We start from the raw sequence: 23842 nt of genomic DNA, 5'->3' as shown, positions 1-23842 counted from the left end.
ACCAGGTAACTAAGTCTGCAAATGTAGTGTTTCCCAAAATGGGTGGTATGGCCAGATTGCCTGGAGCTTGCTCAAGTTTGCTAAGAATGAAAACCACTGATTAATCCTTGCAAAGCCAGGGGAAGCACATTAAGGGACAATTACACGCTGTTTTTCAGTGCTGAGTGTTAGACCTATGAGTGTTAGTTCTAACACAACAGTAATCAATTTCTACCACCAAAATCAGCAGTGATAGGATAAATAACCTTTTCTGGACATTGTTACACCCTATACTGTGTCAAGATCTCTACATTATGTGGTTTCACTGACAAAAGTGAAGGAGATATCTGATATTTCTAAATTATGTGTCTTGATCCATGCACAATATTTATTTGATAAAAGATCAGATAAGCTATGCTATTCAGATTTACCCCCCCCCCCCCCCCAATTTTGGCCGCCAATCCTATCTGTAGGATCTTCAAAATACTGCTGCTTCATATAAATACGTACAAGGTGGAGTGAAGAATATGAATCAGAAATGAATTTCCAAAGGGGCCTCAGCAAAAATGATCTACCCTAAGCTCTGACATGATGAATAAGAGTGTGTATGTGTGCATGTGTGCCTGTGTGCGCAACTGTCAGTGTGTACATGTGTCCGCTTGTGTGCTCATGTGTGTGTGTGTATATCTGTATGTGTGCCTGTGTGCATGCGCGTGTATGTGGCATGCGTGTCTATTTGCTTGCTTGCACAACGATGAAAATACTGTATGCCATACAAATTTGATCACTACTAAATTCATTAGTACTTTTTATTAAGGAATTAATACCTTCAAGGAATTATAGAATAAATGTAAGGCACAATTTACAGCAAATTGCTTCAGATTCAACAAATCTATTGGCTCAGTTTAAAATATATAGAAATAGAAATATTCATAATAGTTTGTGAAGTGCTCTGATGTGCTGAACATCTTAAAGGTAGACCAATGTTTTACACACACAATAGTCAATCTCTTACTGATGCATTACTCTCTGCAAATTATATCCTTTCTTTGTAGTCCCAACAATTCATTTTTGTATTCCTTAATGACTTTGTTACACATTTGTAATTACAGGAGATTGTCATTGAATTACTCATCTGAAGAAGGGTCTCGACCCGAAACGTCACCCATTCCTTCTCTCCAGAGATGCTGCCTGTCCCGCTGAGTTACTCCAGCATTTTGTGTCTTTCTTCTTACCATTAAATTGTTGAGTTCAAAGATTGGAGTCCTTAAATCAAGGAATTGTCAATCGACAATTATAGTGGAACAGGCAAGATTCCTAGCTCAACAATTTTTTCACAGTAGATTCTATTTCTCCTGTCACCACCAGGAGAGGTTTAAATTATATATTCGTTATTGGTCGTAGATTATTAACGGGGAGATTTAAAAATTTGATCAGAAGAAATGTTAATATAATTTTATAAAACAGCTATTTCAAAGGATGAAATAAATATGCATGGAACAATAAGTGCAGAATCACAGCTAACTATCAGACTGTGATTATTAGACATGTTCTCACAGTTTTACAAGCACTAGAGGTTATCTAGAGTAGGGATGAAGTAATTTTGACTTTGAAGCACAATTAGTTGATTAGAGGGACGGGCATACAGAAGAAAGGAGAATTGGGTATTGCCTGGAGAGATCAAAGACAACTTGCACTCTCCATGATTGCATATGCTGGCTGCATACTGGAATTATATGTTGATCCCACATAGCCTGTAGCTAAACTTGCTCAGACAGGTTGCGAGAGAATGTTAAAATCAATTGCCTAACCTAAAGAATAAAGTCACAAATTGACTGAGATATATAACCTGCCAGAAGTAACCCTAAAACCACAGGTAGCATGGACAAGCTTCAAACCCTATATGTTGTTAATAAGTTTCTTCAATCAAATTAATATCACTTTTATGCAGTAATGTTACATATCCTACAAATAGCAGTTTTTACAGAAGCTGCACTTTACTGAAACAGGTGTCGGGCACACGTTTTTATTCAAATATCAATCCATCAAAGGTTCAATAAATTCCACTGTCCAGGATTTACAGCACCATGTGATGTAAAGCAGAATTCCTGAACTTACTTAGCGCTGGTGGGTATAGTGTCTTTCAGAGGACCTTCCACGATTTACACTGTGTAATCTGTTCTCAGATCTGTAGCTTTTAAAACCTCAGCCTGAGTTTGTGACTCCATTGGTTTCATTTGGGATTATGGAACAGCTGGGAATAAAAGAAAAGGAAAGCTAAGTTATTTTTATTTAATCATTTTGCCTTCAAAATAATGTTTTAGCTGATTTTATTTTTTCAATCTTTGTGTCAGATTTAATAGTTTGGAAACATTTTTGTACCTAAAACATATTCAGAAACATTTAACTTGAAGAGTTTTGGCAACTAGCAAAGCTGGGCATAGAACCTCACTGGCAATCAAAGCTTTCATTGGGTTTCAGGTTCAGGACTTCTGTTCTCCTGCCCACTTTTCAAGGCTGCACAGTTACTCAAGCCACTTCAACAGAGTTTAGGAGGCTTCAAGCTAAGATAATTCAGTTTGGAAGTGAGATGAATGAGGCTGGGAATATAGGATGATGAATTCTTGCCAGCAAGACCTGATCATTGTGTTGTTAAAGGATTCAGTAACACCAGAAATATTAAATGGCAATGAGCATTTTACTAATTTTTACTTATAATACATTTTATGCTGTGCTGAAAGCTCTTATGGCTTTGCCAGAAATGTCAAATAACAGGAACCTTCCTGTTAAATTGATAGTGTTGCTAATAGATGGGACGAATAAAATCTTCCAGCTTTATTTACCACGAACGGGATCCAAAATAAAAGTTTCTCCTGTGTTTACAGAACTGCTGACAGGGAAGGACCCCCGAAAAACGTCCTGCTTCATTTATAGTGTTACCCGCACAAAGTGGTGTAGAAATCTTCCTGGTATATTAAAACTGTCATCACTGCAGAGGTGGCAAATTAAATCTTCTAATTATATGTGGAATTTCACTAGTGCTCAGTGATCAGGGGAAACCTTCCTTTCATATTTATAAACATATAGGGATCGGTAGATTCATTACTTTGTTTTACTTTTGATCTCCTTTGTTTGCAGAGTTACGATGATAGTGTTGATGATGTAGTTGACAGTTTGGTGCAAAATAATTCAAAGTTCTATGCAAATGTCTCTCCTGTATGTCTAGCAGGCAATACAAAGAACAAAACCTGGACACATTAGATCTTCCAATTGTTTGAAAACAACTGAACATTCTTGCACTTTCCAACCTTCCATAATTATGCATGTTCATAACTCTTGAACACTTCTTCAACTTACCTTTAACTAAAGAAAAATACCAAGAAAATTCTCCCCAAACCTTTTAAAAATACTAACTCTGATTCCGTAGCATCATAGACTGATGCAGCATAGCAGGAGACTATTAGCTCTATCATGGCAGTCGATGAGTGGGAGTCCCAGTCCTTTAGTTTCCTCATTGAAGTGACAAAAGGAGATTGATGAAGGTAGGGCAGTGGGTGTCGTATACATGGATTTTAGTTAAGCTTTTGATAAGGTCCCTTATGCTAGGTTGATCCAGAAGATTAAGATGTACAGGATTCATGATGACATAATATATTCAGAACTGGCTTATCCATAGAAAATTGTTATTGGAAGGTAGATATTGTGGCTGGAGATCTGTCAACAGTGGACTTCAGCAGGCATCTATGTTGGGATCTCTGCTGGTTGAATGTTGGGAGGGAGTATACAGTTAATGGCAAGACCCTTAACAGTATTGTTGTGCAGAGGAATCTTGGAGACCCGGTTCGTAGATCACTAAAGGTGGCAGCACTAGTAGATAGTGTGGTAAATTAGGTGTATGGAATGCTTTCTTTCATTGGTAGGGCCATTGAATATAAGAGTCAGGATGTTATGATGCAGCTTTATAGAACTTTGGTTAGGCCACATCTGGAGAATTGCGGGCACTTCTGGTCGCCCCATTACAGGAAAGATGTGGAGGCTTTGCAGAGGGTGCAGCTGAGTTTTACCAGAATGCTGCCTGGATTAGAGGGTTTCAGCAACAAGGAGAGGTTGGATAGATTTGGATTATGTTTTCCTGGGACGTCGGAGGTTAAATGAAGATGTGATGGAAATATATGCAATTATAAAAGGCATAGTTAGGGTAAACACTCAGATCCCAGAGTAGAATTGCTTAAAGGGCCTGTCTCACAATGCGAGTTCACCCAAGAGCTCTCCCGAGTTAAAAAAATAAATAAACTCATGATAAGTACATAGAATGTACGTAGCGGGTACGTCGGAGCCCGTGGATGTCTCCTAGCGGCTCGTAATGCTAACGGTAGGTACTCGGGAAATGTGGAAACTAGTGAAGTTTTTTCAACAGTGTGAAAAATTTCCAGGAGTAAAACAATACTCGTGATGAGGCACCACGAGATTGATTTTTGTTTTAAACTCCGGCGAGCTCTTGGGTGAACTCGCATCGTGGGACAGGCCCATTACACTAGAGTACACAGCTTTAAGGTGAGAGGGGGAAAGTTTAATGGGGATGTGCGGGCCAAGTCTTTTTACATAGAAAGTGGTGGGAGCCTGGAATGCCTTGCCAGGGTTGGTAGTGGAGGCAGATACAATAGTGGCGTTTAAGAAGCTTTTAAATAGGCACTTGAAAGTGTAGGGAATAGAAGGGTATGGATCATGTGGAAGCCGATGAGATCAATTTAACTAGGCATCATGGGCCCAACATTTTGAGCTGTAGGGCTTATTCCTGTGCTGTACTTCTACAGTCTATGTTGACATTAAGAGTCTTCCTTAATTCTGAACAGATGAGTCTGAACAACTAAGTCATCCAATATATCACTGCATTCCTATGCTGATAATTATATTTCAGTGTTGGGTTTCCTTTTATTAATTATCTGCTTTTTACTTATTTTCAATTATTTCTGAATGTATTTTGACTTCTGTTTCCAAATGTCTGTGATCATGTAAGACAGTTTCAAATATTGAAAAAGCATTCTGACTGCATAAGCTAGATCCTAAGGCGTCTTGAGAAGGAGGATGTTCTCTATCTTTACTTAGTTCAAAATAATGGGTCGCCTATTTGGCAGAGACAAAGCTATTTTCTTTCTGAGAGTGTGTGTGTGGAATTCTCTTTCTCAATGGGTGTTGGAAACAAATTTTAAAATATTTTAAAGGGAAGTAAATAGATTATTGAGGTCCAAGGTTTCCATGAAGGAATGGGTGTAGAGAATTCAGATTACATTCAGATCAATTGAGATATTGTAAACTGGCAGATCAGGCTCAAGGAGCCAGTGACTGACTCATGCTCTTGCTCTTAATTTATGTTTGCAACAACATCAGGTTGGCTCTTGGGCAGGACATCACTTTCAGCCGTTTGTAGCCTAGTGTCTACTTCACTGTGTGCAGCGGCTGGGATTGATGTAACCCTGCCTGTTACTGCTATTAATATGAACTCTTGTATCTGCTTATACCTGCAGCTCACCAACCTTATTTGCCAAGCTCCTTGCATTTACACACACACATTGCAAATTCTTTGAGGTCTGCCTTACTGCCCCTCCCTGTTTGGTCCCTCATGTTTTTGAACAACTCTATTCCATTGTGTCTTGGCCCTTGCATTTCTTTGTGCTTCTTGTATTCACGTTTTATTTAGTGCTCCTTCCCCTTTCCAGTTAATGCAGAAGGGATTAAATTATTGTTATTGTAAAGGGAACACATTTCAGAATACCTGACCAATTTAATTGCACCAAGAACTCTCAATTGAATAATTCCACTAAATGGATAAATCTTAGAAACAATGTTTACAGAATTAATTAGTTTCATGGATGTTTAGCTCTGGTTTTGGCTTTTTTTCTCCCCATGTGCAAATCTGTAATTGGAAAACGTTGGCATTAATAACAACCTTTAAGGCCCCATTAAGGTAATGTTCTCAACTAAAGGGACTAAATACATTATGAAATTGATTTTACAAATACATTACTGTGCATTACAAGTTGTTAAAGCATTATCACACTTTCCAGTATGTGATTGTGAACAATGCATCATATTAATTTAATGATAATATATGGCAATATTTTAATATCCCATGTCCAGCCATCAATGCAATCTGTTTTCATGGTTCATAAGTTCTAGGAGCAGAATTAGGCCATTTTGCCCATCAAGTCTACTCCGCCATTCAATCATGGTAGATCTATCTTTCCCTCTCAACCCCATTGTCCTGTCTTCTCCCCATAACTCCTGATACCCTTACCAATCAAGTATCTGTCAATCTCCACCTTAACAATATCCATTGACTTGTCCTGGCAATGAATTCCACAGATTCACCACCCTCTGAATAAAGAAAATCCTCCTCTTCCCCTTTCTAATGTTTTTTTTTTCCTTTCTATCCTGGAAACAAGATTTCTTACCACAAGGAAAATAGATTAGCGAAGAAGTTTGTTTCCCGTTATGCACACCAAATGTGTGACGTGGAAGTGTGTTCACCCTGAACAATCCCCTTCTGAATATCAGTTCCATTGATTTCATCTGGAAGCAGGAAGAAGGTTTGTGGTGGAATATTGTGAGGGTTATTTCAACAGACATAGTGTCAAATAATCCTGCCTACTCAACATTGGATTGAATATTATATTGGCAGAGGTGGACACCCAGAGAGAGAATCAGTGCACAGGATACACCCCACCCATCAATTTTGAAAGCAGAAGACCTCACCTGATTACTGAGAAGCAACACTGGTCTCCTTCATCCTGGTAGGGATTGCTTTTCCGGAAGATGCTGATGCTGTTTTTTTTAATCGGTATTCCATATAATAACCATATAACAATTACAGCACGGAAACAGGCCATCTCGGCCCTACAAGTCCGTGCCGAACATCTTTTTTCCTTTAGTCCCACCTGCCTGCACTCATACCATAACCCTCCATTCCCTTCTCATCCATATGCCTATCCAATTTACTTTTAAATTACCAACAAACCTGCCTCCACCACTTCCACTGGAAGCTCATTCCACACCGCTACCACTCTCTGAGTAAAGAAGTTTCCCCTCATGTTACCCCTAAACTTCTGTCCCTTAATTCTGAAGTCATGTCCTCTTGTATGAATCTTCCCTATTCTCAAAGGGAAAAGCTGATCCGCACCAACTCTGTCTATCCCTCTCATCATTTTAAAGACCTCTATCAAGTCCCCCCTTAACCTTCTGCGCTCCAGAGAATAAAGACCTAACTTATTCAACCTTTCTCTGTAACTTAGTTGTTGAAACCCAGGCAACATTCTAGTAAATCTCCTCTGTACTCTCTCTATTTTGTAGACATCCTTCCTATAATTGGGCGACCAAAATTGTACACCATACTCCAGAATTGGCCTCACCAATGCCTTGTACAATTTTAACATTACATCCCAGCTTCTATACTCAATGCTCTGATTTATAAAGGCCAGCACACCAAAAGCTTTCTTTACCACCCTATCTATATGAGATTCCACCTTCAAGGAACTATGCACAGTTATTCCTAGATCCCCCTGTTCACTACATCACTATTCATGAAGCTATTTTACAGAATTACCATCATTAGTGCATGATGACAGAAGCCACTGCTGCTGCCCACATCCCTTTGTGTGTGCAAGCGTCCTGCACATGGTCTGAGGTTCTATTAGGTGTTGTGCTGGCTGTAGCATCTCAATTGTATTATACATCGAATTTACAGAGCTCCATTAAATGCACAGCAAAATGTACTTCTCTTGCAAAGCTCTTTACCAGTCACATTCCTGGTCAATTTGATCGTTGTACTAGTTATTAATCTTTTCAAATATCTGTGTCATTAAAAATCTGTCATGAAAATAATATATTTTTCAACATCTGAAACTATCAAAGCCATTAGATAAATTCCAGAATGCCTGACAGTCTCTTATCATTTAAAAGTCCCATTTTCTGGTCTAATTTGCACATGCAAATTACTTTTAATTAGTGTAAGTCTATTATGTCTTATCCCCAAAAGTATCATAAATATAGCTGCAAAAGTCAGACTTGTGGGGTTTGCTTCCCTGAAACAAGATTACCTTCTACTTAACCTATTTTGTATATGTAAATTAGGACTAATTAGCACATAAATTATTATGTGATTTCTAGTAGTATAATGAATATAACCTCTGGCTCCGTAAAAATTGGGCTTGCGTTTTCAGTCATATTTATGTTTAAAATTAAAATAGAGCTTTATTAAAATTAAAATAGTCCTTGGGGATGCCAGGGCATGCTCTGTCTACCATTCTACAGAAAGGGAGCAGGCATGAGCAAGCAGAGCATTGAGTATAGAAGCTGGGATGTAATGTTAAAATTGTACAAGGCATTGGTGAGACCAAATCTGGAGTATGGGGTACAATTTTGGTCGCCCAATTATAGGAAGGATGTCAACGAAATAGAGAGAGTACAGAGGAGATTTACTAGAATGTTGCCTGGATTTCAACAACTAAGTTACAGAGAAAGGTTGAATAAGTTAGGTCTTTATTCTCTGGAGCGCAGAAGGTTAAGGGGGGACTTGATAGAGGTCTTTAAAATGATGAGAGGGATAGACAGAGTTGATGTGGATCAGCTTTTCCCTTTGAGAATAGGGAAGATTCAAACAAGAGGACATGACTTCAGAATTAAGGGACAGAAGTTTAGGGGTAACATGAGGGGGAACTTCTTTACTCAGAGAGTGGTAGCGGTGTGGAATGAGCTTACAGTGGTGGAGGCAGGTTCGTTGGTATCATTTAAAAATAAATTGGATAGGCATATGGATGAGAAGGGAATGGAGGGTTATGGTATGAGTGCAGGCAGGTGGGACTAAGGGAAAAAAGTTGTTCGGCACGGACTTGTAGGGCCGAGATGGCCTGTTTCCGTGCTGTAATTGTTATATGGTTATATGGTTATATGACTGCAACAAGAATCTCCATGTAGAAGGATCCTGATCGCAGTCCATTTAAGAACGTACTCACCAGCAGAGAAAAGACTTCCCAGAGCTGCAGCGAATTAGTCCAGAGTCAAGAATGTTTGTTATATACATTGGATTTGAGCCAAACAATCAAATTTGCACTGAAGTTTTACTGACACTTGGGATGCGACAATAGTTACACTATACAATAAATGATCAGTTATTCTAAAGGAACTGGATCATGATAGTGCACGAACCAAAGTCTCTAGAGCAACCATAATAGTACAAAGTTCAGAGTGGTTCACTGCTGAGGTTGGGTTGTGGTTCGGGTTGTCATTGTGGTATAAGAATGTGATTGTTAATGGGAAGAAGCTTTCAAGAAGCTGGAGATAACAGTTCTTAGGCTCTTATACCTTTTTATCAATGGCCACGGTGGGAGGAGAACGTGATCAGGGTGGTGTGGGTTTTTGATGTTATTAGTTGCCTTCTTGGGGCAGGGCTTCTTATAGATCTCTTCTATAGTGTGGAGGTCTATACCCAGGATGGAATGGGTAATATCCCCCACTTTCTGCAGCCTCCGTTGCTCTTGAGCATTCTAATTTCTAAATGAGGCCACGATGTAACCAATCAGTTTACTCTCTGGCGTACACTGTGGACCTCCAATAGAGTATTCAGTGACATGTCAAATCTCCTCAAGCATCTGAGCTAATAGAGACATACAATACAATACAATCAATACAATACAATACAATCAGTTTTATTCATCACATTGCGCATAAAGTGCAAGTGAAATGAATTTGCCAGCAACGGTACCATGATAAAGAACACACAAATGTTTATTGAAACATATAAGATTGTTAAGGGTTTGGACACGCTAGAGGCAGGAAACATGTTCCCGATGTTGGGGAGTCCAGAACCAGGTGCCATTGTTTAAGAATAAGGGGTAAGCCATTTAGAACTGAGATAAGGAAACACTTTTTCACACAGAGAGTTGTAAGTCTGTGGAATTCATTGCCTCAGAGGGCAGTTGAGGCCGGTTCTCTGGATACTTTCAAGAGGGAGCTAGATAGGGCTCTTAAAGATAGCGGAGTTTGGGGATATGGGGAGAAGGCAGGAATGGGGTACTGATTGCGGATGATCAGCCATGATCACATTGAATGGTGGTGCTGGCTCGAACCCCTGCACCTATTGTCTATTGTCTATTGTCTTTTGTTTCTGTGAGAGAACGTCCTCTTGAGATCCAACAAATCACATTTTGACATATCTACTTTGAAACTTAGACCACAATCAGTAAGGTTACTGTCCCACTTAGGAAACCTGAACAGAAACCTCTGGAGACTTTGTGGCCCACCCAAGGTTTCCGTGCGGTTCCCGGAGGTTTTTGTCAGTCTTCCTACCAGCTTCCACTACCTGCAACCTCCGGCAACCACCTGCAACCTCCGGGAACTGCACGGAAACCTTGGGTGGGGCGCAAAGTCTCCAGAGGTTTCCGTTCATGTTTCCTAAGTGGGACAGGGGTATTAGGCAACAAAACATTCTCCATGATAATAGAAAGATTAAACGAGAACTTACCGTTTGAAGTTTGATCTTTATTTTATGAGAAGTTGAAGTGAGGGATTACGTGAAGAGCCCGCCAGCCCGAATGTGCGTCAATCTTCAGAGCAGCTGTTTGAAACCACAGACTAGTTGCTGACCTAAGCTATAGGAAGATTAACGAGCTAGAACTACTGAATGATCTTTATGAGAATAAGGTTGGGAGTGGAGGGCACGTAATCTCTCACTTCAACTTCTCATAAAATAAAGATCAAACTTCAAATGGTAAGTTCTTGTTTAATCTTTCTATTTTATTTTGAAGTCATGTGAGTGACTACGTGAAGATTTCAAAGCTCTGTGGTTTCATGTAGTGACGCAATCTGTGTGTGAAACACTTAAACAGATAAACCATTAATGGTAGGGAAATAAAAGAGTTATTAACATCATGATGCTAACTTGCATACATGGCCATTGTTCTTAAATGGACCGTAGTCCCAATAGACTGTTGAGTTAGACAATAACTCATGCAACATTGTGCATAACACTATCTGCAAATATCCAGACATATTCCACCAAATTTTATAATTTATTAACCTGCACTATGCAAACCTCATACTGTATGATGAAAGGGAAATCCATTCTATTGGCTGCTAATGAGCCATCAGCAATATGTTGAGACTATGGAATAACAAAATAATTATCTTCCATTTCATAGGCACTAACAAATGAGTGCACTTGTATACCTAATGACATCCCTGATCTCTGCTCTGGTGGGTATGCTATCAACATCAAATGTATGCAGTCCTGCTCATTTGCTTATGAGATTATTTCTATAACAAGCTACCCTAATGTCAGTATGTCGTAGAGACTAAGCCAGAGATTCAGTAAAAGCTGTGTTCTTTATGCTGAGATCAGTTGCTGAAAGCATAATCATCTTAAGATACTGGTCCCTTTAGGAAAATTAGAGTAATATTTGCATAACTATTTACTGATATACATCACACATTCCAATGAGTGTAGGCATAACGTTAGAGAATAATGGGTGAATAACCAATCATTTATGTCCCACTTATGGTACTACAGAAATGATAAAGCAGCACAAGCAATGTCAACTGTGCTATCACATAAAAGCTTCTCTAGGCTCAAACTGGAAACCATACAAACCTCTGTTACTTCCATTTAAAATTGACTCACATATGTTGTTCACAAGCTTCTCATACAATCGAGCAGAGCTAACTGCCCGAGAAGACAGGCTGTCCCAGCCTTCTTTCGTGACTGAGTAAATAAGAGTTGCTTCAGTCGCCTACCATGGCATGATTGAATAGGCAAATTGATACTGTTAAATTTCATGTTGCCTTATTTGTAATATCGCACAAGATATCTACCGACAACCCATATGTTTTATCAGCTGCAATTTTGCATATTACCTGAAACTCTATGACATAATGCCCTTTCATCTGAAAAGGGCAGCATAGGCTTTCACCACTAGCTTTGTTATCAAAACAGCAGAATCTGTGCCTTATGTGTGTAGATATGACAGAGTATAATAATAATAATAATAAATTTTATTTAATGGGCGCCTTTCAGACATCTCAAGGACACCTTACATAGATTAATAGGAATAAAAACATATAATCAGAATAAAATAAGTAATAAAGACATCACAGAGACACAAATTAAAAACAGAATTCAATCCAAAAACAGAAAATCAAAAACACAATGTGAAGAGAGAGCAGCGGCAGTCAAAGCGCGCCAGCATCCACTCTCTCTTCACGAGTATGCAACTATAAGATCGATTCACTGTGTCAGTCAAATTGCAGAAACCCAATCATCCATCTTAAACTGGGTAAGTAAACCCACAATCCGATTAGCCTAATGCTAAACCGATTCGGCCTGCACCATATTACTGTAATCTTGAGAAGTATCAGAAATATACCCCTCTAGTCCTTGGCCAGACCAATCATCCTGGGATGAGATGTCACTGATTGCACTCGGAACTGCTGTTCCTCTATTGATCCTACGGACGGAATTTTTTTTTGGCTTTCCTACCCGCGGAAGATGCATTATCTAGTTATTCATACATATCGCTGATAATATATAATCAGCAGCTAATGACTAGAGTTGAAACCACAGTCTCCCTTAAGTGTGGGAATACGAGTTCCCTGTCAACACTTGACTAGGGGTCACCATAAATACTGAGCGTTTTCCTTCAGAGTGGAGATTAGTATAATGCAAGGCTGAATCAGGAATTACCTCGCAGTCCTTTGACTGAAACCACATGTCTAAGTCGGCAGAGTGCACAACACAGTCTCTTCGACCCGCCACTCAATCAGAAATACTGGTATTGAGAGCCTATGGATAATTATAAATACATTGTTGATTGACAACATGAACCTGCAGGTCAAATCAAGTTATGTTATATGCCAGACGAGCTTCCTGCTGGTAACTACCTGTCCCAGCGAGGATGGCAATGATGGTTCCAATGAACCAGTAACTCTACTAACTGAAGAGAAATAAACCATTTGTTGAAAAAAAAACTACTTTATTCTACTGAGCAGTCTGATAACCTCAAACACAGATGATGAAGCAGTGCTACCCTGGTCACTATGACTCCTGTGGCCAGCCAGTTCCATGATGGTCTACACTGATCCAGGGTAACCAAACTGTTCCTACTTGGAACTTAAAGAGATTACTATGCAAGGCACACTGCCAATGTCTCTACATCAACCTGATCTATCCTAGAGACAGTGAAAATGACTAGACAGCCCATGCTGGCAGTAAACCCAACCTGGGCTGACAGACTGCTCAATTTCGGAGTTTATGGAGGTTAATAACGAGACCTTACTTACCAGCGTCTCTAACCCCGGGTCGATTTTTTTTGTTGGAGCTTCAGCGAAGTTCCATATGCAGACCCTGTCTATCATGCTTGTCATTTCTGTTAGATAGCTGATGCCACTGGCCAGCTGATTAGATTAGATTAGATTCATTTATTTCATTTCCCTGCAGTCATACATATAATAAAAAATGACAAAAACACACAATCAACACAAATTTAACATCCACCACAGTGAGTTCACCAAACTCACTGTGGTGGAAGGCAAAATCTTAAAGTCTCTGTCTCTTCCCTCTTTGTTCTCCCTCCGCGCCGAGGCGATCCAGGCTCCAGATGTTGTGACCCCACTGGGTGATGGTAAATCTTGCAGCTCAACCTTGCTCCACGAACGGGCCGGTTCAAACTCTGCGGGTGGTCGCTGCCGCCGCAACAGCTCCGAGGCCGAGTCGGGTCTCCACTGCCGCCGCCACGGTTCCGGGGCCGAGTCGGGCCTCTGTTGCCGCTGCCGCCGCCGCCACAGCTCTGAGGCCGAGTCGGGTCTCCGCTGCCGCTGCTACCGCCGTCACAGCTCCGGGGCCGAGTCGGGTCTCCGCTGCCGCTGCTGCTGCTGCTGCTACCGCCGTCACAGCTCCGGGGCCGAGTCGGGTCTCCGCTGCCGCTGCCGCTGCCACCGCTACAGCTCCAGGGCCGAGTCGGGTCTCCGCTGCCGCTGCCGCTGCCGCCGCCGCTACAGCTCCAAGGCCAAGTCGGGTCTCCGCTGCCGCTGCCGCTGCTACAGCTCCGGGGCCGAGTCGGGTCTCCGCTGCCGCTGCTGCCGCTGCTGCCGCTGCTGCCGCTGCTGCCGCCACCACAGCTCCGAGGCTGAGTCGTGTCTCCGCCATTAGGCCTCGGCGCAGACGGAGATGGGGACGGGGAATACGACAGAAAAAAAGTTGCCTCCCCCGAAGGAAGAGACCAAAATATGTTTCTCCCATCCCACCCACATACATACACAGCTTAATAAAACAAAATTAACTAAAACATGACAAAGGAACAAAAAGAAAGAAAACAAAAACCAGACGGACTGCAGGTGGGCCGCAGCTGTTAAGCCAGCGCCGCTATCTTGCTCCTCTTGTAGTGGCTTGTCCGTCCCCGAGGGAACAGCAATTTTAGAGGCAAGAGCACGCAGATCTTCCTTATTCGATTGTCGCCATCATGCATTAAAGCATGGGATCCCGGCACATAGTCATATTCGGGGTCATGTTTGGAGTCAGTCCATATTGATCTCTGACACTCTCTTAGAGTGGGAGAAAAAATTGCACCCTGAACCAGGCATTGCCATATGCGTATGCCTCGGACTCTCTGTGCATGCTTCCATAACACCGAGCATATTTTGTGACACCATCTGTGATAGTCTTTCGGGTGGGAGGAATATACCAACCCTGAAACCAGGGGCAGCTACAGGCATATGACTTGAACTGCCTGTGCATGCTTCCGTAATACGGAGCATAATATATATGGCTCCATCTCCATCACGTCATACATCCGCGTGGGATGATTTATGCAACCCTGAACCAGGAGTTGCCTCCGGCACGTGTGCATATATAGTTTGGCACCATCTCCATCACTCCATTCATCCAAGCGGGAGGACAAATTGCAACCCTGAACCAGGAGCTGCTTCAGGCATATGTGCATATATTTTTGGCACCATCTCCACTTAACCTTTCATCCGAGTGGGAGGAAAATTGCAACCCTGAACCAGGAGCTGGTGCCTGACATGCCTTCATAACATGGAGCATTTTGTGTTACCATTCGATTCATCAGATGTTCTAATTGAGACAAACACCCAATCACATCTGCCATAGATGTCCCAAGACATGGCTATGACTTTGCCCCGACTTGGGGTTGTCAGTGTGATGTCTGTGATGTCTTTGCAATCAATGTAACAGAAACTCGTGCATGAGCCTCGTGACTGAGGTCAAGTGACCTTCAAGATAAATGGCAGTGATTGCAGAATAAACGAGCTCTTGCTCTGGAACACAAACCCGGTGTGGACCTGTCTTTTGTGCTAGCAACAACTAAGCCTTACCTCAGACAAGAATACCTTACATGGTGTCAGCAAACGGCACGCTGATCTCCCGTAATGGGAACAGCTGTGCACGACTTTGCTCCCGACTTCGCTCTCGCGCCGGCTCCGGCCAGTCGGGAGAGGTAAGCATAATCACAGTCGTTGGCTCCGAGGAGTCCGACTCTGAATCGCCGCGAGCGGCCAGTGCCCGTGCGCACTGGGGGCCGGTTGGAGCGGCTTTAGGAGCAGCCGCGAGCGGCCAGTGCCCGAGCACACGGGAGCCGGTTGGAGCGGCTGGGAGTGGGAATCCAGGCAGCCGTGAGCGACCAGTGCCCGTGTGCATGGGGGTCGGTTGGAGCGGCTGCAGGAGGATCTAAGCAGCCGCGAGCGACCAGTGCCCGTGTGCATAGGGGTCGGTTGGAGCGGCTGCAGGAGGTACCAAGCAGCCGTGAGCGGCCAGTGCCCGTGTGCATGGGGGTCGGTTGTAGCGGCTGCAGGAGGTACAAAGCAGCCACGAGCGGCCAGTGCCCGAGAGCACGGGAGCCGGTTGGAGCGGCTGCAGGAGTAATAAAGCAGCCGCGAGCGACCAGTGCCCGTGTGCATAGGGGTCGGTTGGAGCGGCTGCAGGAAGTACCAAGCAGCCGTGAGCGGCCAGTGCCCGTGTGCATGGGGGTCGGTTGTAGCGGCTGCAGGAGGTACAAAGCAGCCGCGAGCGGCCAGTGCCCGAGAGCACGGGAGTCGGTTGGAGCGGCTGCAGGATGGGGCAACAGCAGCCGGGAGTGGCCTATGCCTGAGAGCATAAGAGCCAGTTGGAACGGCTGCTGGAGGAAATACCCCAAAGTGGCAGGAGATGGAGGCTAGCCACAGTGGGCAGATAGTAAGCCCACAGCAGTACCTCGTGTGGGGCTGCACAGAGTTTCTCACTCATCAGAGGGGAACACCGAGAGTCAATCCTGGGCTGGCTGCAGGAGCTGGAACAGGAGCAGCTTCAGGAGCAGCCGTGACGGCCAGTGCCATGAGCATTGGAGCCGGATGGAGTGGCTGCAGGAACTGGAGCGGCCTCAGGAGTAACGGCTTCAGGAGCAGCCACGATGGCCAGTGACCATGTGCATTGGAGCCGGTTGGGTGCCCGAGAGCATCGGGACCAGCTGGAGCGGCTGTTGGAGCAGGTAAGTGGCAGCTCCATGAGATGGAGACTGTCACAGAGGGGCACCTAGTAAGTCCTACAGCAGTACCTCTTGTAGGGCTGCACAGTGTTCTCCCTCATCAGAGGGGAGTATAGGGGGTCAATTTTGGGCTGCACTTGAACAGAGGAGCAGAACATACCCCTAGTCCACATAGGGTGCAGAAAACCTATTGGAAGACACTTACCATCAGGGAACTGCAAACCTGAATGTTCCCAGTATCAACCAAAACATGGTAGGGCAGGGAATTGAAACGAAAGAAAGTTCTAAGTCCTAACAGCGGGACGGGATCGGCCGCACTATAAACAAAAGACATGACCCTAGATCACCAGGATGCACTGGCCTTATATGCTAACCTGGAACCTCCCAACCTCCCAACCTCCAATGTTAAAATTTGGAGGCATCTTATCTTAACAGGGAAAGAACTTCACATAGAGGGAACTCTGGGGCACATTAAGGAACATCTTAAAAACTACTTCCTGGGAAATGCGCTAACCCTCATCACAGACACCGGCACCCCAACGACCACGGGGGATGCCGAAATAGTAACAAACCTACTAATAGTGACCATGGAGGAAGGTGGGTTTGACTCCTTACGAGGTTGGTGGGAGATAACAGATCTATCTGTATGCATAGAATTATTTCTACCGACACTTAAATTTCAGAAGTATAGGGGTATACCTTAGAATTATTCATTACATTATCCTCCAGTTCAGCATGTACCGAACTGAATGTTAATGCTTACAAGGAAAGAAACAAACTAAAGCGCATACTGAACTACAGTGCCCATATAAATAGGAGTTATGGAGGACATCCAACACGAATCACAGGAATTCGTGTCCTAAATATCCTTATCATAATTAGAGGTGGTTGCCACTTCATCTTAGATTTGACTAATTTGAATACTTCGTACTTTATATTCATTACAGATGGGAACCTTTGGTGCAACTAAGGTATTGATCCTAGGGTACTACATGGCAAGCATCGTATTAAAATATGCTTGCTATATAGTACTCATTGGAGGTGCCCACAGATGTATTTAACACAACAGATCGTCTGCGGTTCACCGTTAACACAGTTCACATGGCAGTGACTTTGCCGTAAGAAAGGGTACAGCCTTAATGGAGGCTTGCAGGGAACTAAACCATCCATCAGACTGGTAGTAGAATAATTGGCATTAGGGGCTGTGTGCCAGCCACATGATATCGGTCCTTTACATAATCAAATTACTGAGCGCAAACACGCGTCACTCAAATATTTATAGGGGGTCATTCTGACAGACAATGAAGCAACCAACAGAGGCCACAATGGTACTAATGGTGGAACATACATTAGGCATTGTTCCTAACAAAACATTAACAGTTACCCGGCTATGGAACCACATACTGATGGGCCTTGGTTGGGATGCTACTAATTCCATCTCCAGCTGTGGGGGAGATGGAATGCACAGGAGGCATCACTACTAACGTTGGGCATATATACCTGGGGAAGTGAGTGCAAGCCATGGCTTTAAGTCATATTGTTTTGGGTTATATCACCAGTATGTTAGACTACATATTGACAACACTACCGGGGTAGCATATGTCAACCATATGGGTAGAAACATATCGACACCATGTGACTATCTGGTCAACACTATTTGTGAATTGAATTGAATTGAATTGAATCCTTTATTTGTCATTCAGACCTTTCGGTCTGAACGAAATGTTGTTGCCTGCAGCCATGTAATAATAACAACACACAAATAACACAAATTAACATCCACCACAGTGAGTTCACCAACACCTCCTCACTGTGATGGAGGCAAAAGTCTTAGGGTTACTGTCTCTATTAATCCGGATTAATAGCGTATCCAGATAGAGATTGGATATCAGCTACCAACTACCAGGGAAACTGAATTTAGAGGCAGACATCAGGTCACGCTAGTCTAAAAACACTGTATGGATGTTGGATAAAATATGTATTGCTGGAACAGCATGGTATGGAACACCAGATAACGACCTATTCACATCCATGCTCTTACCAGTTATCAAATTATGTTCTTGGGAGCCAGAACATGGGGTAGTGGTTCAGATGTATCTTCGCTGATTGGGGGATCATTTATGCATCCCTCCCTTTGCCTCATCAGTCGGGTATTTAGGAACAAACTATAGACTCCACGTCTCGAATTATTTCAGCGGGTCACAGACAGTCCACCCAAACATCAGTACTTGGTATCATCTAGAAATGGGAAGTACTGTCACAACAATAATCATCACCCACAGATCTATGAACATCCCGTCTGTTCTGGAATTCCTGGCAAGCCTCCATTATGATGAGAGGCTCAGTCATAGTGCCATCAACTGCGCCACAAGTACTCTGTCAACATACCTGTCGAAGGTACAGAGCGGCATTCTGTTGGGACATACCCTGGTAAACAAACTCATGAGGGGCATTTTAAAATTAATCCCCAAGAACCAGGTACTCCCAATTATAGGATGTGAGCATTGTACTGGCCATGTTAAGAAACTGGTCTCCAGCTACAGCTCTGTCCCTACGGAAACTGACTATGAAAACAGTCATGCTGATGGTCCTGGTCACGGCACATAGGGTCCAGTCACTACAGAAAATAATGTTGGACAACATGATTAATTCATCTGGAATTTAAGTTTTACATCAATGTAATAGTCATACAGAACAGACAGGGGTCAACAGGCCTAAAAAACAGAATTCAGAGCCTACCATACAGATGGTCGTCTCTGTATTATAACACACTTACTATCATACATGAAGTATACTAAGATCATCAGAGGGTAGAAATGTCACTTTAATCAGCTACTAACAGCCACTCAAAACAGTGACAGTCCAGACCATCTCTAGATGGCTAAAACAAGTCCTAAATAGGCTGGAGTGGACACTAATATTTCAAATCTCATTCCACCAGGGCTGCAGCTACATTGGCAGCTATGAAGTTGGACGTACCAATGGACCTAATCCTCAAGACAGCAGGATGGTCAACGGAGGAACTTTCCAACGACTTTATAACAAACCAGTCATTGAACCTGGAACATTTGCAGAAACAACTTTAAGTTCTGTATATAATTTACCCCATAAATAGGGGCAATAATTGGTGTTAATATTTTTACCATTGGGTTTCAATATCGAATTGATGTCTGATGATGTTAACTCTATTCTCCCCAAAAATCAAGGCAGATGTGATGCATGGACTCGTTCCACGGCATGAAATCACAGAGCTTTAAAATCTTCACGTGGTCACTCACATGACTCTGAAGTAAAATAGTAAGATTAAACGAGAACTTACCAGTTTGAAGTTTGATCTTTATTTTATGAGGAGTAACGTTGAGGGAATACGTGCCCTCCGCTCCCACCCTTGATCATATCTTGAACTGGTATCTCTTCTCTAATCTTACTATGATTAGTCATTACAGTTATCTGTGATTTCACACCGCTGCTTTGAAGAGTGACACGCATGCGTCCTGGCGGGGCTCTTCACGTATTCCCTCAACGTTACTCCTCATAAAATAACGATCAAACTTCATACTGGTAAGTTCTCATTTAATCTTACTATTTCTTGCTACGTTATGCAATAAATGTAATATGTATATAATGTAAATACAAGTGCCTGTAACATCTTAAAAGTAAAGAGGGAGATGTGATGTCTGTGTTCAAAAGGGAACTGCAGATGCTGGAATATCGAAGGTACACAAAATTGCTGGGGAAACTCAGCGGGTGCAGCAGCATCTATGGAGCGAAGGTAATAGGCGACGTTTCGGGCCAAAACCCTTCTTCAGACTGATGGGGGGTGGGGGAAAGAAAGAAGGAAAAGGGGGAGGAGGAGGAGGAGGAGCCCGAGGGCGGGCGGATGGGAGGGTGGGAGGAGACAGCTAGAGGGTTAAGGAAGGGGAAGAGACAGCAAGGGCTAGCCAGCCAAATTGGGAGAATTCTATGTTAATGCCATAAGGACGCAAGGTCCCCAGACGGAATATGAGGTGCTGTTCCTCCAATTTCCGCTGTTGCTCACTCTGGCAATGGAGGAGACCCAGGACAGAGAGGTCGGATTGGGAATGGGAGGGGGAGTTGAAGTGCTGAGCCACCGGGAGGTCAGGTAGGTTATTGCGGACTGAGCGGAGGTGTTCGGCGAAACGATCGCCCAACCTACGCTTGGTCTCACCGATGTAAATCAGCTGACATCTAGAGCAGCGGATGCAGTAGATGAGGTTGGAGGAGATACAGGTGAACCTTTGTCGCACCTGGAACGACTGCTTGGGACCTTGGATGGAGTCGAGGGGGGAGGTGAAGGGACAGGTGTTGCATTTCTTGCGGTTGCAACGGAAAGTGCCCGGGGAGGGGGTGGTGCGGGAGGGAAGGGAAGAATTGACGAGGGAGTTGCGGAGGGAGCGGTCTTTGCGGAAGGCAGACATGGGGGGAGATGGGAAGATGTGGCGAGTGGTGGGGTCACGTTGGAGGTGGCGGAAATGGCGGAGGATTATGCGTTGTATTTGCCGGCTGGTGGGGTGAAAGGTGAGGACCAGAGGGACTCTGCCCTTGTTGCATGTGCGGGGATGGGGAGAGAGAGCAGTGTTACGGGGTATGGATGAGACCCTGGTGTGAGCCTCATCTATGGTGGCAGAGGGGAATCCCCGTTCCCTGAAGAACGAGGACATTTCCGATGCCCTGGTATGAAATGTCTCATCCTGGGAACAGATGCGGCGTAGGCGGAGGAATTGGGAGTAGGGGATGGAGTCTTTACAGGGGGCAGGGTGGGAAGACGTGTAGTCCAGATAGCCATGTGAGTCAGTGGGTTTGTAATGTATGTCGGTCAGGAGTCTGTCCCCTGCGATGGAGATGGTGAGGTCAAGGAATGGTAGGGACGTGTCGGAAATCGTCCAGGTGTATTGGAGTGCCGGATGGAAGTTGGTGGTGAAGTGGATGAAGTCAGTCAGTTGTGTGTAGGTGCAGGAGGTGGCGCCAAAGCAGTCGTCAATGTAACGGAGGTAGAGGTCGGGGATGGGGCCCTGGTACGTCTCGAACATGGATTGTTCAACGTACCCGACAAAGAGGCAGGCGTAGCTGGGGCCTATTCGTATGCCCATAGCTACGCCTTGTGTTTGGAGGAAATGGGAGGAGTCAAATGTGAAGTTGTTGAGGGTGAGGACTAAGCGGAGGAGAGTGTCAGTGGCTGGGTATAGGTTGCTCCTCTGGTCGAGGAAGAACCGGAGGGCTCCGAGGCCATCCTGGTGGGGGATGGAGGTGTAGAGTGAGACCAACTCCGCTAAGCGGAGGAGAGTGTCAGTGGCTGGGTATAGGTTGCTCCTCCGCCACCATAGATGAGGCTCACACCAGGGTCTCATCCATACCCCGTAACACTGCTCTCTCTCCCCATCCCCGCACACGCAACAAGGGCAGAGTCCCTCTGGTCCTCACCTTTCACCCCACCAGCCGGCAAATACAACGCATAATCCTCCGCCATTTCCGCCACCTCCAACGTGACCCCACCACTCGCCACATCTTCCCATCTCCCCCCATGTCTGCCTTCCGCAAAGACCGCTCCCTCCGCAACTCCCTCGTCAATTCTTCCCTTCCCTCCCGCACCACCCCCTCCCCGGGCACTTTCCGTTGCAACCGCAAGAAATGCAACACCTGTCCCTTCACCTCCCCCCTCGACTCCATCCAAGGTCCCAAGCAGTCGTTCCAGGTGCGACAAAGGTTCACCTGTATCTCCTCCAACCTCATCTACTGCATCCGCTGCTCTAGATGTCAGCTGATTTACATCGGTGAGACCAAGCGTAGGTTGGGCGATCGTTTCGCCGAACACCTCCGCTCAGTCCGCAATAACCTACCTGACCTCCCGGTGGCTCAGCACTTCAACTCCCCCTCCCATTCCCAATCCGACCTCTCTGTCCTGGGTCTCCTCCATTGCCAGAGTGAGCAACAGTGGAAATTGGAGGAACAGCACCTCATATTCCGTCTGGGGACCTTGCGTCCTTATGGCATTAACATAGAATTCTCCCAATTTGGCTAGCCCTTGCTGTCTCTTCCCCTTCCTTAACCCTCTAGCTGTCTCCTCCCACCCTCCCATCCGCCCGCCCTCGGGCTCCTCCTCCTCCTCCCCCTTTTCCTTCTTTCTTTCCCCCACCCCCCATCAGTCTGAAGAAGGGTTTCGGCCCGAAACGTCGCCTATTTCCTTCGCTCCATAGATGCTGCTGCACCCGCTGAGTTTCCCCAGCAATTTTGTGTACCGATGTGATGTCTGTGATGTCTTTGCAATCAATGTAACAGAAACTCGTGCATGAGCCTCGTGACTGAGGTCAAGTGACCTTCAAGATAAAAGGCAGTGATTGCAGAATAAACGAGCTCTTGCTCTGGAACACAAACCCGGTGTGGACCTGTCTTTTGTGCTAGCAACAACTAAGCCTTACCTCAGACAAGAATACCTTATAGTCAGGCTGCTCCCTTCAACAGCTGAACCGCTGCAGATCGGTGCTCTGTTGGTATCATCATTTACCAAACAGATTGCACCTGCTAGTGACTCCGAGTCCTTGCTCCCTCTGGAGCCAATGGAGTATTACAGGGAAGGACTGGAGTGCCTCTGGCCCCCATACGCCAGACAGAGTTGGAGAAATACTGCAACCCTGTCAGGTGTTGTCATAGGCAATTACGTTTATATGATTAAAAGAAGCCTATCCCTATTAAATCAGAGAATCAACTACTTTATCGATATGCATATAGTTGGAGTCTCTTGTAAAAGAATCTTCAATAGTCCCCTTTAGTGAGCGGAAATTATCATGACGCCACCAGGTGTAGCTCCCACAGGTGTCTGATAGGCACAGCTCAAACAAAGCTTCCTAAGCCAGGAGCTCTGGACTACAATGGGAAGTCCAATTTCACTACACCATTGGTGTAAGTGATAATAAATGTCCTTTGTAATTATCGTATAAAACATAAACTTTATTGGCATGATAAAACATATTGTTATATTGCCAAAGAATTAAACATGACTTTAGAATGCTATCGACTACGATAGTCACAAACGTGACCGAGTGGCAACTGTTATTAATGCCAACTCTATTACAGCCACCCAAAAATAAAGTATACACTATATGCTGCTGCAGCATAGCTGTAGCAGTAACTATGTTTAAAATTGTTCGGTGTTATGGCAGCTGAGCTTACCTAAGCGGTAGCTCTTGGCCGCTGCTATATATAAAACTCACCGACTGCTGGAAACCTCCTGCAGCAATAATAGACCTTGCAGCCGGCAGCCACAATTTATGAATTCTAGCTCCTTATGGAGCTCCACGGCTGCCTCAAACTCTGGCTGCCTG

The 23842-nt window shown here is 44.2% G+C and overlaps 1 long non-coding RNA gene across 1 annotated transcript; it reads right to left on the bottom strand.

Moving 5' to 3' along the window:
• On the bottom strand, positions 1-23842 carry LOC116979388. The gene is made up of 3 exons (XR_004413701.1): positions 23732-23842; positions 2098-2233; positions 1-80 (listed from the first exon to the last, which is right to left on the bottom strand). It is a non-coding gene; the product is annotated as an uncharacterized LOC116979388 (long non-coding RNA).

Source organism: Amblyraja radiata, chromosome 12 (assembly GCF_010909765.2).
Source record: "Amblyraja radiata isolate CabotCenter1 chromosome 12, sAmbRad1.1.pri, whole genome shotgun sequence".
NCBI lineage: Eukaryota > Metazoa > Chordata > Chondrichthyes > Rajiformes > Rajidae > Amblyraja > Amblyraja radiata.
The sequence above is the reverse complement of the archived record's forward strand: the minus strand, read 5'-3'. Positions and strand labels throughout refer to the sequence as shown.